A 12,707-nucleotide genomic window follows, 5' to 3' on the forward strand; every position below is an offset into this window, starting at 1 on the left:
TGGTCACCCTTGGTATTACAGTCTTCATCTGCTAAGTTATGATATATAATATCTTTCTTGTTTTCTGGGCCTCTGAGCTAGATAGCACTTTGAAACTAACCATGTTTCCTAAGAATGACTTATTCTTCGTATGTAAAAAAGTTTTAAAGAGTTAGAATAATGCATTTTAAAGATATAAGAAAATTACTGTTATTTTTTACTCTTACTTTAGTATATTGCCATATCAACACCGTTCAAAATATCCAAAATCCGCTCGCAATTTAGCATATTCAGTATGTTGGCATCATGTTGACAAAGTTTTGTGTGAACTACTTATTCCTGCTTGGAGGAGTATGAATTTATTAATAGCCTGATTTTTCCAAAAATTCACATTCAAATCAAAATAGCAGACTTCCTGTTGGTCGTAGCTAATGCGTGTAAATTAGAAAGTTGTCCGGCTTGATGAGAACAATATACATACCGAGTTTGGTGTCTGTAGCTAAAACTAACACCCCAACTTTTGATAAAAGGTGGCGTTATAGAGTTCCTCCTCCACGCCCATTTATGAGCTTTTGCCAGTGTCTAACTATCATTAATACTGATGTGTGTGTTGAGTTTCATGAAAATCTAAGCTTATTAAGTGTCCCAAAAACAGAGAAAACAAATGTTAAAGTTTGACACGTTGCCATGGCAACAGCATTCAGTGTATCAATGACCCCTTTACAGATTCTCATCGGCCGTGTTTTGACATTATTCTGATGATGTTTGAAGCAAATCGAGTAAAATTAAGAGGCTGATTTAAAAGCATTTTGAAAACGACACACTTCCTGCTGCCAGTTGGTGGCGCTATATCTTTGACCTCTGATAGTCACATCTATGTGATCGGCATCATAGAACGAACAAACTCCTGAAGTTTCATCAGAATCAGACAATATATGCAATAGTTATTAGCTATTTCCTGTTTCTCATTTCTCGCCATAATTTCGCCGCCTCGCCATGGCCAAACCGTTCGAGATATCAAAAATCCCCCTGGCAATTTTGCATCCCCAATGTCTTGAGATGATGTTGACCGAGTTTGGTGGCAATCCGAAAAAAACCCTAGTACCCTAGTAGTAAAAACCCAAAACATTGAAAAAAATATATATATATAGCTGCAAGCAGCGATGACGGGCCCTCGCCACCAGGGCAATCGCCATGCCGGTAGCATCAGGAAAACGGTGCCCAGCGGGCACATGCATTTACCGTAACCCTCTGGCAGTTTGGATTTAAGGGTTTCAGCAATGAAAGGGTTACACTATAAGATCAACACACACACAGGGGGAGAACTATATATATATATAACCTTGGCAACACTTTACCATGCAGTTTCATTTAATAACATTAACTATATTAGTTAACACGAACAATAATTATATAGCATTTCTATTATTATATATTAAGTTAAAAAAGTATTAATACATTATTAAAATGTAAAGTTGGATCTTTTAACATTAGTTTATGTACTGTGAATTAATTATGCATGCGTTTTTCACAAAACCTTGAATAGCTGACTTCCTGTTAGGCGAAGCAGGGACTGTGAGCACGAAAATTGTTTGGCCCGATGAGGTCTATATGCGTATGAATTTTGGTAACTGTAGGTCAAACGGTGTGCGCTACAGAGCCCCTCAAAAGTCGCGTTTTTTAACATTAAGTCAGGGCTCGGGCCCTAATAATAGTTTTATGAATGAGAATGTCAAACTGGTGCCACCTGGTGGTTAGTTAAAAAAAAATGACGCAGTCAAGTTTTTATGACTCCTCCGAAGCAGCCAACGCAAACTCCATAGTTTGTTTCAGTGTTATGTGCACAAATAAAAGCCCAACTGTGTGTGTGTGTGTGTGTGTGTGTGTGTTGAATTTCTGTCTCTGATAAATTAATTTACACATTAAAGTGTGGCAATAAATGTCAGTATGAATATCAATATGATGTAAAATAATTTTGTAGCCTTCATATAATATGAAATGAAATATTCTTTATATTACTTATAAGACTGGTCATTTGAAATGTGACTGAATACGTTTAAATGCAAGATCTGGCGTCTAAACATCCAAATACTCAAAGCGAATTCAAACGCAATCACAGAAAACCGCGTTAAAGCCCCGAACATCCACTGACCATAAACCAGACCCTGCGTCTCAAACTTATCGCTAAACTTTGACAGTGTAATTCATGGCAAGTTTTGCATTACATTCCTCTATTCTAAACATCATAAACTGTTTAGAAGCCATTCTAAAATATATAAGAAACACTCACCGTCCGTGAGACTGAATGCCTACCTATTGAAAGCCAAACAACCCAAATTAGAACAAGACAACGCGGTATGAAAATACGCATTTTATACCGACCACGTAGACGGGCGTGTATCACATAAGAGCCACTCAACATTCCATACTTCTTCTGACAAAGCTTTGTTTTTGTACGAGGTGTTTGGGAGTGGCGCGGTAATGTAACGTGACTTTCATCTGATGTCTTTGAATGACACACTCCTCCTTACTCTCTGACGTGTCAAACATTTTTGGGGGTTTTTTGGGGTAGGCTATTAGGCTAAGACGTTTCACAGACGGTGAACAAATTTCTAATTAATATTTTAGAAAAAAAATAATAGTATTATCTAATTAGTATTATAGAAAACCAATACATTTAAACAAATATATACTTGAACAAACCAATATATACTAACCAATACATAGTTGAGGAAACCGATGTATCTAAACCAATATATACTTGAACAAACCAATATGTACTAACCAATACTTAGTTGAACCAATATATATTTGAGGAAACCATTGCATGTTTGAGGAGCCCAGAGTTTACTCAATCAAACCAACGTATACAGGAGCAAACCCATGTGAATGTGATCAGACCGATGTATCTAAACCAATTTATGTCTGGTTATACCAATGTATTATAAATGAATGCGTTTGTCATGAAATCATACATTCAACTAGTGAACCAATCCATATTCACACAATACACAGGACGTGGCTGTGACTCTAGATTCATTGGTTTGTGATTCTTTCTGTTTGTTCTCCATTTTCTCTCCTTGTGTTTTTAAGTTTTGCAGGCTTCTTACAGTTTGTATTACTTTTTAATTTTAATGCCAACTGTGAGCAGTAAAACAACGTAAAACAGTTATAAAATGACGATGCTAAAATATGACTACACAAAGCAGAGCATAAACTTAAGTAGCATCAAGAAGTCAGTTAAACAACAATTAAAAGATTTAAAAAACAGAGGTTTTAAGACAATGCTTCACAACCTGGGGAATACCTCGAAAATAATGCAGTTACAATGCATCATATTATAATCTCATTGTATAGTGAATACTTTCTAACATGAACTTAGTTCAGAGTAAAATAAGGGTTTTGAGGAACACTGGTCTCAGAAGGTTCTGGTTCAGGAGGTGGTTCTTTAGTGTAAATTCAACATTAATCATTGGTTTCTGGGCCTCATGGCTGCTCTTTATATAATAAAGTCAATCTACTGTCTGGTCATGGAGCACCAGATGATAGTTGAGGTTCTGGTTGTGTTCCCCCATCCAGATCACCTTATCACCAGATGCATTTAAGTATAGAAAAATCATATAAGACTAATTAAACTAATTTAAGAACTATTTTAACTTATCACTGTATAAATATCTTCAATAAGACTGCCGGTAAACAGACTGATATTAAATCACACTGGCTTGTTTTTGGACAAGAGGAGTTTGAGTGACATGTAAAGTTATTAATCTTGTTTCTATGTGCAGTTGTCCACAACTTTGTGGGGGAAAAAAGATCCCTGGTAGCATAATAATCAACAATCAATAAATCAGAAACAGAAATAAGAGAGATCTATACATGATGAACATAAAAAGAGGATTACATTTATTCCAATATTACAATTTAATATTAAAATATTTATTTATTTTACCCCACACATGAATTCTGACGAAGCTGCATTTCTGAATTTAAAACAAAATGCAGGAGCGCCATCTGTTGTATAGCAGAACAATAGCAGAACTTCATTTAATATCAGTAGATATTAAAGGTGAATACAGGAAAACATAGAAGCATCATCATTTTTCATGTAGTGTATTTTCTTCCATTACAAATATGATTCAAACGGCGTTAGTTTCACATTACGTGAAATTCACAAGAAAAAAATAAAACTTTTGTTTTCAGAAAATAAAAACAGAAGCTCAGCCATAAATATACAGTACAGGCAGTAAAGTGCAGAAAATACATACAGTGAGATAAAAATGAAAAAGTAATGCTCATTTAGCAGTGCCAGTTATTCATCATTTGGATTGATTGGTGACACTGTCTGTGCCACCTGTGTGTATTTTATACACAAAAATATGCAACAGATGAATAAAAAAAAAGTTGTTAAAACTGATGGAGAACTGTCAGTGAACATCCAGTATGTGAAACACAAGCACATCTCTGAATGGGAGGCATGGAGGAAACATAACTGTATGTAGAAATTTGGCAAGCTGGTGACTGATCCCCCATCAGATACTGTAGATAAAGGTCCGGTTTTCTAAAACACCAAGAATATTCATGAACAAATATTAACCAATACTAAAATACATCCTTGAGTGTGATGATGAATTCATGTCATTATAACTGCCAGTAAAGTAAACTCACCTCATTCTGCAGCTCTGACTGGATCATGAGAGACTGGAGATAAAGTAGCTTAAGTCAGCTTCATCAATGAAAAGGGTAGCATCACAATTTGTTCATCTTTCATGTGTAAAATAATACTTACAATTTGTTCTCGGAAGCTCCATGCTGTTGCATCTGACAGGTTTCAGTGTATTTGTATCTCCTGACCCTTTGGATTTTGATTCTTTCTGTTTCTTCTTCATATTCTTGTTCTTGCTTTTCTGAAGGTCAGACTGCAGTTTGCCAGGCATCACTTTCTTTCCACCCTTTCTCACAATTTCCACTTTACACTTTATGTCTGTTTACAAAAATGACATCAAATTTAACATTAAGACAACAATTGTGTGTTTGTTGTATACAATCCTTAGTAATATTTGTAGCATATTATTGGTGCCAACATATATAAAACACTGGAAATAAACACAATACAGAGCAAAACTGCATTGTATTAGCCCTAGATTAAGAGTCTAGTATTCAGTTTTGTTTGCGGTCTATGTCTCTGCTGTATAATGCCAATAGTATAGTCCTGCACAGCAGGAGGCAGCATTTTCAGGACCACACTTCCAGGACCGCATTTCTGACCCTAGTATTCTGATTCAAGCATAATCAAAAACTATTCATTTTTAATCTTTCCATTTTATTTTTAATGAAAGAGCTGGTCTTGTGTTCGATGTCTCTGCTGTATAATGTTGGTCTACCTATTTATCTGAATGGATTCTGTCAAGAAATACAGCTCAGACGATTTATCATATTGCACAAACTATGTATTGTTTTAAAAATGTGAACAGTTGTAGTTTAGGCTTAACATCCTAATTTTGTTAATTTTTCGTAATAGTCCATTATACAGCTGCGACCCAGTGAAACCAAATATCAGTATATGGTCGGTGTTTAGGTACATTAAAACACATTAAACGTGATTCACGTTACGCGTTGAATAATGCCCCTGCACTCCAGGACCGACGTTGCCTATTCCTGGTGTAAATCATACAAAATCAAGTTCTGCACTACATCCATCTATTCTAAACATCATAAATAGAAACTTTTTAAAATTATATATAAAAAAACACACTCACCGTCTGTGAAACGCTTTCGCCTAATGTTTGCCTGTTAACCACGAATAGTTCAGAAGCCTGAGTTCAAGACGTGCTTGAAGGATGAAAGACAAAATGCAAGCCATCGCTCTGCCTACACGGGATTCCTTGGTTTGTTTACAGTTTTTTTTTTTTTTTTTGAGGTTTGAACAGAACCGGAGCTGCGTTTTCGCACGTACACAAACTACGAAGAACGCACTTTACAAGTATGCGGGACCAGCCCACTATCACTGACAACAAATGGGTGTAAAAATCGCGCTTTCCAGTTGATCATCTGTCCCAAATATCCAATCAGAAAACGGAAACACATTCTGAGACCTCCTTGATGTGTGATGTATTTATGTTGTCTTTTTTGTAACCACATTAGTTTCAGGCCTGGGTTTGGAATCATTGTCTTCAAATCTCTTTTCTTTAATTTTTTAAATGTTAACTGACTTCATGATACTACTTGACACACTGCTTTATAATCATATTTTAGTATCAAGTAAATCATTGTAATGATGACTGTGTTACTTATATTATTAAAGGTAATGTTCATATTTATTTTGTATAATATGAATTCAAAGGGGAAAAAAGGGAACTTGAACCGTTTTCATGCGGATGTAGGAGTAATTATGCTAAATTTAATACCCAAATATTGTAATACCCAAAATACTCTGAAACCTGTTTAAAATAATGTACACTCAAATAAGACACAGATTCCGGTGCAGGAAAAGCTGTTTTATTCTACAAAATAAAGATCACAGAGACAGAACAGAGAGAACATAATCGCGATAACACGTTCCTCTCGTGATAAATCATGGCAACGGATTTTGCTGGGATTTGCACGGATTTGGGGTTTATTTAACCGAAAGAGGCGTGTGCGTGTATCTTTACAGAAGCAGCAGCGTACACAGTCTAAGTATTAATATCAGGGAAAGCCCCTTATACTTGAGAACGGCTACGTATTAAGTGTTTCTTGGAGTTTATAGTACATTAAAGAATGATCATATGACTTTTTACATGTGCCATGTGACCTGTAAATGCGGAAAAAGCCGCTTCCATTGCAATTTTGCGAAATATTCCTTTTTCGAATTGCCTGAAAAACCAACTCATCCGAGCGTAAAAACTTTTTTGGTGAATAAACACACCCACGCCACGAACACACACCCGGAGCAGTGGGCAGCCAATGCTACAGCACCTGGGGAGCAATTGGGGATTCACTGATTCACTGACAATGACAATCCCTGCCGGATCTGAGACTTGAACCTATAACCATTAGGCCATAATGTTTTTGGTCAGCAAGATCACTGACTATGAAACAGCAGACATCAGCGCTGAAACATGTCCTTGGTTTTCTAAAAGAAAGAGAGTAGAGTCTAATTATTCACAATATTCACACACAAACCAATGCAAAATTATACTGATCTAAAGGATGATCCATTTATATAGGTATAACTGTCAGGAACATAAACTCACCTCATCTTGACCTGTCTCTGGTACATCACAATGAGAATCAGGTTTGACTGGATCATTAGAGACTAGAGATACAAATTTAAATAAATCTGTGAACACATTTACATATGCATTGTATGTTTACTGTTGTTTTACATGTTATTTGACAGAGGGATCATGAATAAATCAGGGCAGTGAGAGTTCAAGTAAAAAACACTTACAAGGTGGTTTTAATCGTCCCATGCTGTTGCATCTTCTGAGTTTCAATTTCTTTTTTGATTTATTGGTTTGTGGTTCTTCTAGCTTGTTCTCCATCTCCTCTCCTTTTTCTTTCCAGTTTTGATGTGGCTTCTTTGTGGTGACAATTTCACTAGACAATTTATAAATAAAATGCAACTTTCAGCCTGGCGTTAATTAATATATATAAAATCCAAGACTAAAGATGAAATTCAGAGGGATTGTATGTGGTTTCCATTCCTTATTATTGGTCATATCTCTTGCATGTGCATGAGTATATCAAACATTATTATCTAAGACAGCAGCAAAAGAGGAAAGACAATATCATGGTATCTATGAATCTAAGTGGGAACATTGTTATATGCATAATATGAATGAACCCAAGCACAATCATGGCTAGCCAAGTCCCTCACTTTCTCAATAGAGAAATTAATGTTAAACTTTAGCATAGGAGCCTTTTAAGGAAGTTATGTGTGGAATAAACATCCAGAAATTACAGATTTCCCCCAGTTTTGAGAGTTTATAGATGGATTTATTCCTTGAATTTCTTTTCCATCTATAAGAAAAGTTTTTTTTTTTTTTTTTTTCCCACATGGCTCTAGATGTATAACTCTGGTCATCCTAACGATCATAACGGTGAAAACGGTGCTTCGTCTTCCACCACTAGCAGGCGTAGCACACTTACGCAATTGTCTATCTTGCCTAACTTTGGTGGGATTTCAATCCTGTTCCTTGGAGTCTCTCTTATAAGCACATACAACTGACTTCATAGAGCTCTCTCCTAGTCAGGTGTGTTGAATGGAAGTCACACAAAACATACATAGCATTGGGGTTCAGGAGGTGGTTCTTTAGTGTAAATTCAACATTAATCATTGGTTCTGGGCCTCATGGCTGCTCTTTATATAATAAATTCCATCTACTGTCTGGTCATGGAGCACCAGATGATAGTTGAGGTTCTGTTTGTGTTCCCCCACCCAGATCACCTTATCACCATAAGCATTTAAGTATGGAAAAATCATATAAGACTAATTAAACTAATTTAAGAACTATTTTAACTTATCACTGTATAAATATCTTCAATAAGACTGCCGGTAAACAGACTGATATTAAATCACACTGGCTGTTTTTGGACAAGAGGAGTTTGAGTGACATGTAAAGTTATTAATCTTGTTTCTATGTGTAGTTGTCCACAACTTTGTGGGAGGAAAAAATCCCTGGTAGCATAATAATCAACAATCAATAAATCAGAAACAGAAATAGAGAGATCTATACATGATGAACATAAAAAGAGGATTTCATTTATTCCAATATTACAATTTAATATTAAAATATTTATTTATTTACTCCACACATGAATTCTCACGGAGCTGCATTTCTGAATTTAAAACAAAATGCAGGAGCGCCACCTGTTGTTCAGTAACAGAACTTCATTATGTTTATGTTAATCCACTGACAATCCCTCACCCATATTTTGATATTTAACACATTTAGCAGCGTTGCAGACACTGTACTGCAATCCTTATTCAAACCACTTTAAGTGCTCATAATCTAGCTCTACTTTTAATCTTACTGTTTCCTTATAATAAAGATTATGTTCTTAGTTTCTTTTCAGATTTATGTTAAACTTGCTTGTTTGCCAATTTATTTATTTCTCAGGAAATGATCTAAACTGAAGGCTTGACCTGAACGCTTTCTGAGTATAACTAAAGCTCTAGAAAAAAACATAATTCAGTAAGTGACTGCTGAATAAGTATCTTTAGGTGGAGAGTCCAGAAGAGCTCCTTGATATCTGTGCATCAGTATACTTTTTTATATGTGTTTGTTTCATTTATATTTTTGCACACTTAAAATGCTTTCATGGCTGTAAATTATTGATGCACTGTACTCTGGGTAGCAAACATCATGCTAAAATGTTTTGAAATGTTTTAATAAAAATACTTTTGTAAATACGTTTGTCTTTTGATTTGTAATTTTATTCTGAATTATAGTAGTATCACAATTTTACTATTTGTATGTGCTATTTTAACTACACAATAATAATTACACAATAGCAAATTACAGTAGAAACAAAATTACAAAGTACTGTAAAATTACAGTACAATGCTGTTTTGTAGTTATACACTATTCTACATACTGTAAAGTTGCAATACAGTACATTGCTGTAAAACAATGTTGCTGCCAGTAACTTACTGTAAAAATACAGGAAAATTTTTAACAGTGTAGATATTAAAGGTGAATACAGGAGAACACAGAAGCGTCATCATTTTTCATGTAGTGTATTTTCTTCCATTACAAATATGATTCAAATGGCGTTAGTTTCACATTATGTAAAATTTACAAGAAAAAAACATTTTCTGACAACACTTGTTTTCAGAAAATAAAAACAGAAGCTCGGCCATAAATATAAAGTGCAGGCAATAAAGTGGGAGGCATGGAGGAAACAACTGTAATATGTAGAAATTTGGCAAGCTGGTGACTGATCCCCCATCAGATACTGTAGATAAAGGTCCGGCTGTTTTCTAAAACACCAAGAACATTCATGAACAAATATTAACCAATACTGAAATACATCCTTGAGTGTGATGATGAATTCATGTCATTATAACTGGCAGTAAAGTAAACTCACCTCATCCTGGACCTTCTGGTACATCAGAACGAGATTCTACAGCTCTGACTGGATCATGAGAGACTGGAGATAAAGTAGCTTAAGTCAGCTACATCAATGAAAAGGGTAGCATCACAATTTGTTCATCTTTCATGTGTAAAATAATACTTACAAGTCGTTCTCGGAAGGTCCATGCTGTTGCATCTGACAGGTTTCAGTGTGTTTGTATCTCCTGACCCTTTGGATTTTGATTCTTTCTGTTTCTTCTTCATATTCTTGTTCTTGCTTTTCTGAAGTTCAGACTGCAGTTTGCCAGGCATCACTTTCTTTCCACCCTTTCTCACAATTTCCACTTTACACTTTATGTCTGTTTACAAAAATGACATAAAATTTAACATTAAGACAACAATTGTGTGTTTGTTGTATACAGTCCTTAGTAATATTTGTAGCATATTATTGGTGCCAACATATATAAAACACTGGAAATAAACACAATACAGAGCAAAACTGCATTGTATTAGCCCTAGATTAAGAGTCTGCAGTATTCAGTTTTGTTTGTGGTCTATGTCTCTGCTGTATAATGTTGGTCTACCTATTTATCTGAATGGATTCTGTCAAGAAATACAGCTCAGACGATTTATCGTATTGCACAAACTATGTATTGTTTTAAAAATGTGAACAGTTGTAGTTTAGGCTTAACATCCTAATTTTGTTAATTTTTCGTAATAGTCCATTATACAGCTGCGACCCAGTGAAACCAAATATCAGTATATGGTCGGTGTTTAGGTACATTAAAACACATTAAACGTGATTCACGTTACGCGTTGAATAATGCCCCTGCACTCCAGGACCGACGTTGCCTATTCCTGGTGTAAATCATACAAAATCAAGTTCTGCACTACATCCATCTATTCTAAACATCATAAATAGAAACTTTTTAAAATTATATATAAAAAACACACTCACCGTCTGTGAAACGCTTTCGCCTAATGTTTCCCTGTTAACCACGAATAGTGCAGAAGCTTCAGTTCAAGACGTGCTCGAAGGATAAAAAACAAGGTGCAAGCCATCACTCTGCCTACACGGGATTCCTTGGTTTGTTTACAGGCTTCACTGAGGTTGGAACAGAACTAGTGCTGCGATTTCGCACGTACCATGCGTACGGTGAACTCACTTTACAAGTATGCGGCACCCGCCCACTATCACTACCAGCAAATGGGTGATTCTCTGTCCTTAAATATCCAATCAGAAAACGGAAACACATTCTGAGACCTCCTTGATATGTCATATATTAATGTTGTGTTTTTTTGCAACCACATTAGTTTCAGGCCTGGGTTTGGAATCATTGTCTTCAAATCTCTTTTCTTTAATTTTTTAAATGTTAACTGACTTCATGATACTACTTGACACACTGCTTTATAATCATATTTTAGTATCAAGTAAATCATTGTAATGATGACTGTGTTACTTATATTATTAGGGGTTCGAGTGCGTAGCACTGAAACCCTATTGTTATTGTAAGGATTTTTAGGGGTTCGAGTGCGTAGCACTGAAACCCTATTGTAATTGTTAAGATTTTTAGGGGTTCGAGCGCGTAGCGCTGAAACCCTATTGTAATTGTTAGGATTTTTTTTATTATTATTATTATTATTATTCCGCGCTAAAACTGATCGTGCAGCCCAAACCGTAAGGCCTAGAGAGCTGAAACTTGGTCAGAAGGTAGTAGTCCTCCTCGCTACTCAGGCGCAAAGAACCGGCCCAATCGGCCTAAAGGTGGCGCTACAGCGCAAAAAACTAACTTTTTTTACATTTTTGGCCATAGCTCGTACAATTTTTGTCGTAGACTCAAAAACTTTACATTGTTGCAATCCTTGGGTCAGTACGCACAAAAGTGCACTGGCGCAGATTTTTCGTACGAAGCCCGGTTTTTCCGCAAAATGGCCGAATGTCCGAAACCTACTTTTGCGAACTAGTCCTAGGTTTTTCGATGGATCGGAACCAAACCAGTGCTGAAATGTTCTCTGGACAGTGAATATCAATAATTATCAAAAAAAAGTTGAAATTTTGACTCACGGTCGAATAGGAATGCCAAAACGTTCTATGCTAACATTAGCAAATTCTTACATTTGGCTATAACTTTTGAATGGAATGAGATATCTTCACCAAACTCGGTACACATGTGTATAAGCTCAATCTTTGGTCAAATAAAAAAAATTGCACAGCTCTGCCACTTGGTGGCGCTATAAGCCTGAAAAAACATAAAAATGACTATAACTATGCAATCGTTGGTCCGATCGATTTGAAATTTGGTATGCAGTGTCTCTGTCCAATGTGCCATAAGGGTCTAAATGGACATTGGCATATCTCAAAAAACATGGCTGCCATCGGCCAATGAAGTTTGAGCACCCATTAGACAAGGTTAACGGAGGCCGATCGGAACGAAACTCACTGGGCATGTTCGACTCATGGCCCTAAACGTCTGCAAGAATTTTGAAAGAAATCGGCCACTAGTTGGCGCTAACGAGTTTTATGGCTCTGTAATCACGTGGTGTTTCACACATCCACACAATATGCATATCATTTGATAGATCTCCTCATGATGAACAACTTTGCCTCAAGAACCATTGCTGTCAATCAAATCGTTCATTAAATATTCACAAATATGTGAAAAACCTACT

The 12,707-nt window shown here is 35.9% G+C and overlaps 3 long non-coding RNA genes across 3 annotated transcripts; all 3 read right to left on the bottom strand.

Moving 5' to 3' along the window:
- Window positions 1-4,832: 4,832 nt before the first annotated feature.
- LOC127161186 (uncharacterized) lies at window positions 4,833-6,013 on the bottom strand. Its single transcript, XR_007826982.1, has 2 exons — window positions 5,736-6,013; window positions 4,833-4,960 (listed from the first exon to the last, which is right to left on the bottom strand). It is a non-coding gene; the product is annotated as an uncharacterized LOC127161186 (long non-coding RNA).
- Window positions 6,014-6,834: 821 nt separating this feature from the next.
- Window positions 6,835-7,994, bottom strand: LOC127161188 (uncharacterized). Its single transcript, XR_007826984.1, has 3 exons — window positions 7,409-7,994; window positions 7,212-7,273; window positions 6,835-7,090 (listed from the first exon to the last, which is right to left on the bottom strand). It is a non-coding gene; the product is annotated as an uncharacterized LOC127161188 (long non-coding RNA).
- Window positions 7,995-9,684: 1,690 nt separating this feature from the next.
- Window positions 9,685-11,173, bottom strand: LOC127161185 (uncharacterized). Its single transcript, XR_007826981.1, has 4 exons — window positions 10,996-11,173; window positions 10,202-10,396; window positions 10,051-10,113; window positions 9,685-9,943 (listed from the first exon to the last, which is right to left on the bottom strand). It is a non-coding gene; the product is annotated as an uncharacterized LOC127161185 (long non-coding RNA).
- Window positions 11,174-12,707: the final 1,534 nt, after the last annotated feature.

This window comes from Labeo rohita, unplaced genomic scaffold, assembly GCF_022985175.1.
Source record: "Labeo rohita strain BAU-BD-2019 unplaced genomic scaffold, IGBB_LRoh.1.0 scaffold_572, whole genome shotgun sequence".
Classification (NCBI taxonomy): Eukaryota; Metazoa; Chordata; class Actinopteri; order Cypriniformes; family Cyprinidae; genus Labeo; species Labeo rohita.